We start from the raw sequence: 6,949 nt of genomic DNA on the forward strand, positions 1-6,949 counted from the left end.
TCTTTCGGACCACAGGGTAACCGATAATAACTTGGAACTTGGCCTGGCCTTTTCTCCCATTAAGCTGACCCCTTTAAAAACTCTTTTAGATCTCTACCCCAACAGGACAGCAGCACTATATCTTTGGGAAGGTTTTAGTTTAGGATTTAGGATTCCAGTCGCTTTCCCCCCCAATTCAGGTGACCCACCAAATCAGAAATCAGTCAGAGAAATGCCCAAAGTTGCGCACAAGAAAATTTTCAAAGAGATAAGAGCAGGGAGGGTTGCCGGTCCCTTTCCGGTCCCTCCCATAGAGGGTTTGCACATATCCCCATTAGGCATTGTCCCCAATTAGGCATTGTTGCCCGGTGAGTTTCACATGATTCACAACCTGTCCTACCCGAAAGGAGGGTCTGTCAATGATGCAATACCTCAAGAACTCTGCTCTGTGAGGTATGCCTCCTTTGACCAAGCAGTCAAACTTATTTGCAAATTTGGAAAAGGCGCGTTGCTGGCAAAATGCGAAATTCAGTCTGCGTTTCGACTCCTGCAAGTCCACCCAGAGGATTTCCGGTGGCCGGGCTTTAAATTTGAGGGGGCATACTTCATAGACAAGGCAATGCCCATGGGCTGCTCAGTAGCCTGCGCAGCCTTCGAGGCATTCGGTACCTTCTTGGACTGGGCACTTCGTTTTAGAACAGGCTCGGAGGGTGTGTCGCACTTCTTGGACGACTTTATCCTCGTGGCTGATAATAGACAAAAGTGCTCGGCCCTTCTGGAAGCCTTCACGACTTTAGTGGCTGAGCTGGGGGTGCCATTGGCCGCAGACAAAATAGAGGGCCCAGCTACAATTATGGTTTACTTGGGTATTGAATTGGATACTGTCGCCCAAACCTCAAAGCTTCCCAGAGAAAAATTAATTGCACTCAGAGACCTTATTTGGCAACTTCTTCCCCTAAGGAAAGTAACCCTCAGGCAGATTCAGTCACTGCTTGGTCATTTAAACTTTGCTTGCTGTGTGGTTTCCCCTGGCCACCCATTTTGCGGCCGCCTCGCGAGGCTATCAGCTGGTCTGTGATCACCTCATCACAGGGTTCGCCTATCAAAAGAGGTAAAGGCCTTGGAGGGCTGGCGTAGATTGCAGCCCCCCAGCTGCGATAACAGAAGGCCAATATCATTTGACATACTTTACCAGATCCATAAAAAATTGAGAACTGTTTACTGGTCTAAGTACGAGGCCCGCTTATTCTCAGCAGCGTATTCCATCGCCTTTTTTGGCCCACTCCGCCGATCCAAGGGGAGGTAGTATATGAGGCTGGCCAACGCTGTTCTTCCCGAGGCTTACTGTTGAGCAATGTCACACTATCGTGGCAGGATCTAGTCTTGCGGATACGCAGTTCTAAAACAGACCAGTACGGGAGGGGGGCTTTAATTCAGCTTTTGGCAACCGGTAAATCGGGTCCATGCCCGGTTAAGGACACTAGGCGCTTCCTGTTTTTGAGAGCTAATATGGCAGGGCCACTCTTGATTCATGCGGATGGCTCACCCCTGAGTCAGCACCAGTTCACTTGTGTCATGTGTTTAACAATTGCAGCATGCGGCTTACCCCCCCCCCGCTGATTTCGCAGCACACTCATTTTGCATAGGGGTGGCCACCACAGCAATGCACCTGGGCCTGACTGCAGAGAGGATTAAGGACCTAGGCTGTTGGAAATCTGATGCTTAAAAGTGTTATGTGAGAAAAAAATTATGACTGCTCACCGGAGGTAATCTGACCTTGGCCTCTTGTTTCAATTCTTACAGGAACTATGAGGGCATGCATCTGAATAATCGGGCACAGCACTATGTATTGGGCCAAGGTCCGTGCCATCAATGCCGGTCTCGGGCCGCATCTCAACTTACCTGCAGACATTACTATTTCCTGGATCTCCTGGAGGTGAATGCGCTGTGCAGAAATGCTGCCTGCAGTTAGGGCCAAAGCGGCATTGGAGGGTCCCCCAAATGCTTTAATAATTCAATTAGGCAAAAATGATTTAGCTTATCGAAAGGCAGTCGATTTGATGTGGCATATTTATGGCGACTTTGAAGAACTGAAGGCCTCTTACCCAGACATAATCATTCTGTGGGCATCACTGATGGAGAGGCGGGTTTGGAGAGATAGCCGGTGCCCGATAGCCATAAATAGGGCTAGGAAAGCCTTGGATCGGGCTGTGGTGCATAGAGTGGCAGCCTTGGGTGGTCGGGTCATTGACCACCATGGCATTCGTTTCAGCAGTGAGGCCCTCTACTGGTCTGATGGCGTGCATCTGTCGGGTGCGGGAAATGACATATGGCTGACTGATATAGCAAAGGGGATCAGGGATTGGTTGCAGGCATGAGGGTATTGGAGGCGAGCTTTGCTCAAGTGGTGGTTAGGCATTGGTAAGAAGGGGTTAAGAGGATGTGTGTGTGTGGGGGAGGAAACGCCATCACCTCCCCACAAAAGCTAAGGGTAGTCCGTTAAAGGATTCGAGGGGGGCGTGGCCCTGTCCGAAACCTATGGAGGCGTGGGCCTAAGGCACACCCCCGAGTGGTGACCCGGGGGAGTTCCTAGTTGACGTGCCTCAGCAGGACTCCCCCTTCTGGTGTTAACCCATGCCGGTCTTCATGCAATTGGGCTGGAGCCGGTTAGTCGATAGGACCAATGCCTAAGCCAATACCTCTCATTCCTGAAATCAATAAAGTTGTGGCCTAATTCGCCCATTTAACATTAATACTTGGTGTCCTGTGTCATTATTTCTCCTTGCTGGGGGACAGGAACTCACCACGCAAATAGGAAATCCGGCGGTCGTGGATCCTGTCCAATGCCCTGCTGGGGGCTGGGGGCCATGGCACGACCCCCGGTGACATCAGGGGAGAGCTTACAGTTGTATTTGCATCAACAGGCTCCCCCTACTGGTGGTTAACCCTTGCTAGACTCACCTCTCCTTGAGTGGGTGGAGTCAAACTTCGCTGTTTCTTCCACTGCCTAAGCCAGTACCTCTCACATGCTGTAATCAATAAAGTTGTGGCCTTTTCTAGCCCATTAACCTAAAATACTGTGTCCATGTGTCTTTCTTATTCCCAAGCGAAGGGGGCGGGTCCTCGAATCATAATTCTCTGCCCCTGGAAATGGTGGCAGGCCAGATGTGGAATGCAGACCAGATATCCCCACTTGCTGGTGTACAGGACTGAGCTGGGCTCAAGGACACCCATTCAAGGGCGTATCTGATTGGGTAAAGTTTTGGCCATTAAATATGGAGCAGGAAGAAAAACCAACGGCATGGCGTTATGCCTCAGCCTCATCAACTCTGTTCTTTCCACATGGCCAGCACCAGATATTGCCAGCGCCGTGTTCCGTTGAGAGGCACATCCACCAAGACAGAAGAAATGAGTCATATAACTTTAGAGTTGGTGAGCTGTAATATTGGGAAATAATCCATAATGAGTTGGGGGGAAAAATGTTTAAAAGTACTTTCCAAAAAAAACAAGGGTCCTTCTTGTTGGGGATAATTCAGACAAAAATTCCCAGGTGTCAGAAAAAGTTATTTATGTATGCCACTACAGTGACCCATGTTTTGTTAGCCCAAAATGGAAAATGAGTGAGGTCCCAATGAAAGAAGAATGGCAACTTAAATTAAAATTTTACATTAAATTTTCTGTTTTACAATTTAGAATATTCATTTAAACCACCTTGAAATATCAATGACTTCCCTTCTTCTCTTTCTATGGTTAATTTTGCTTAACACAAATCCCTGCATATTTTACATCAACCAAACCATTCAGTATTCCATTACATCCATCAAAACTTATTTACACTGTTGAATTTATCTTAATGCTGCCAACGTTTTCAAGTGTACACAATATCCCCCCATATATTCAGTAAACATTCTCCAATCTTCTCTAAACATATGTTCTTCTGGTTATCTTATTCTATGTGTTAGGTCTGCAAACTGCAGATATCCCATCCGTTTATGTTTCCATTCTTCTTTAATTTGGACCTTGCTCGTTTTCCATTTTGGGCTAACAAAACACGAGCCGCTGTAGTGGCATACAGTACATAAATATCCTTTTTTGACACCTGGAAATTTCCGTCTGAATTATCCCCAACAAAAAGAACCCTTGTTTTTGGGGAAAGTACTTTTAAACATTTTTTTTCAACTCATTATGGATTATTTCTCAATATTGCAGCTCACCAACTCTAAAGTTATATGACTCATTTCTTCTGTCTTGGTGGATGTGCCTCTCAATGGAACACAGTAATATCTGGTGTTGGCCATGTGGAAAGAACAGAGTTGATGAGGCTGAGGCATAACACCATGCCCTTGGTTTTTCTTCCTGCTCCATATTTAATGGCCAAAACCTTTCCGATCAGATACGCCCTTGAATGGGTGTCCTTGATCCCAGCTCAGTCCTGTACACCAGCAAGTGGGGATATCTGGCCTGCACTCCACATCAGGCCTGCCACCATTTCCAGGGGCAGAGAATTGCATGCATCTGTGGATTAGATACAGAGAACAAGGACATTTTTATTGGCGACACTGCATATTGACTGGAAGATGTGCACAATGCCCAGAGAATGTGCAAAAATTTCCTCAAGTATTTCTGCAGGCTCAGTTAGATATTATCCATTATGGCTTGGTCTCAGATCAGGCTCCTGGCAATTTCTGCTGCTGCTCATGTGGAACTAACACAGATGATGGAAAATGGTATGCTCATTAATTTTCTTTCTGCTTCATAGACACTAAACCTGAATGACCAAAATTCTTCCTGATTAGATATCCCCCTCACATTGGTGGACTTTGATCTAGGTCATTATGAGCTCTTTGTGGGTTATGAGCTCTTTGTAATGTGTGTGGGCATTATTGTCTTGGAAGATGTTTAGTAGGGCCAGTTCTGGGGTGACTTCTAATACTTGCTTGGTTATTTTGAGGAGACTCGAAGCCATCATCTAAGACAGGGCATTCTTTAAGGTGGTTCTTCCCTGCATAACCATTCAGGAAGACCTTCCTGTGTACAGCCATCATGGAAAATATCAGCTGTCCTGCTTTCAAGCCTGGTGCTCTTCTGGTCTGTGATGAGAGCCACAAATGAAGCAGAAGCTCAGCCCAGGGGAAATTGAGTAGAAGGAGCAGCTGTTCTTCCAGGCACCAGAAATTTGGGGGAAAGAGCTGGAGGGCTGCACCCAATGTTCATGCTCCTCAGAGTAGATCCATTATAATGAATGCACATCATGTGGAACCATTGATTATGCTGGTTGGAACTCTTGGGAGGTGGAGTCAAGCACATTCTGGAGGACCAATGGTTCCCATACTCTGGTGTAAAAGCTGCTGGGGTGGACATGATCGCCTATGGGTGTGGACCCAATAATTAGGTGGATGAAGGTGATCTCAGGGTGTCCCCCTCCTGAGTCAAAATTGTTTTGAGGTCAATTGTTTTGTTTCCTTGTACAATGCTTAGAGATTATCATATGATGCAGTCTACAAAGTATTCAAAGCAACAACAACAAATTCCTCTTCAGTGTGACTAGGATCCTGCAAAGCCTCATGCCACTTTGTTTCTGAGCTTCACTGTGCTGCATAACACTATGCTCAGTGCTATTTTTCTAGAAAAAGAAGTGCCAGAACTCACAATGAAGTCACATTCTCTTAGAATGGCAATGGCACCAACCTGAGAGGTTTGGGAACCTTTCGGTTCCGGCTGAAAAAAAGCCCCATCTATGCTTGCCAAACTAAAATCTCTCTGTTCATCTAGATTCCTGGACTTTGCAAGAAGACAATGTGGTGTATTGGTTAGCGTGTTGGACTAGGTTCCTGGAAGACCAAGCTTCAAACCATGAAGCTCATTGGGTGACCCTGAGCCAGTCATTGCCTCTCAGGCTTACCTACCTCACAGGGTTGTTGTGGGGATTAAATGAGGAGTGGCAGAACCATGTACACCATCTTCAGTTCCTTGGAGAAAAAGGTGGGATAGAAATGCAATAAATAAAGAAAATAAAACAATCAGTAGCCACGGATGGCCTTTTGGTGGTATCCACTGTGAGTCCTTCTCAGAATAGAACCACCAAAACGAATGAACATGAGCAATTGGGTCCATCACCTTCAGTGGATACACTTTGAGTAGAACATAATTAGGCAGAAACCCTATTATCAATGAATTAGACTAATCCACTTTTCATGCCGTCCAAGCTGGTGACTATCAGTACCTTTTGTGGGACTGAGGTCCATAGTTGAACTATACAGTTTGTTTCCTTTGTCCTGAATCTTCTGGCATTCAGCTTCATTGGACAGCCCTGACTCCGTTCTAGCATTATGAGAGAAGACTGTCCAAAAAAATGGAAAGCTGAATGTCTGTATGTTATGATGAGGACAGACCGGTTTAAGCTGATGTCTCAATGTTCTGAACATAGAAGTAAATAATCTGTGGACACAAGAAGAGCCTGGCTGCTGGATCAGGCCAAAGTTCCTAAATTATTAGCATAGGGACACAATAATGGCCATGCTACATCTGAGCTTCAGCAATCAGCTCAGACCTCTTTACATGCTGAGTCTCTGAGGGAGACTGAGGGAAGAACCATAGGCCTGATTCTCTAGCTCCTCCCAAGGTGAGCTAAGCCTGGCAGGACAGCTGACTCAATGGTATTAACCCCTTTATGCCATAATTAGACTTAAGCATATTGGTTATATGAACCCACAGAACTTCGCAGCCAAGAGGGAGCGTAAGGAAGGGGACTATCTTTCAGATATTTGGAGCCTGACTAGGGCTTTAAACACAAATGGAAGTACATTGAATTGAGCCTGGAATCAAACAGGCAACCAATGCATCTGGTTTATATGTGATGAAAATGGAACTCCTCCTAGTAATCTGGCTGATGTATTATGAACCAAAGGAAGTTTCTGAGTTGCCTTCAAGGGTAGCCCCATTTTGCAGAGGTAAGGCTGGAAGTTACCAG

Source organism: Podarcis gaigeae, assembly GCF_964106915.1.
Source record: "Podarcis gaigeae genome assembly, chromosome: 8".
Taxonomy (NCBI): domain Eukaryota; kingdom Metazoa; phylum Chordata; class Lepidosauria; order Squamata; family Lacertidae; genus Podarcis; species Podarcis gaigeae.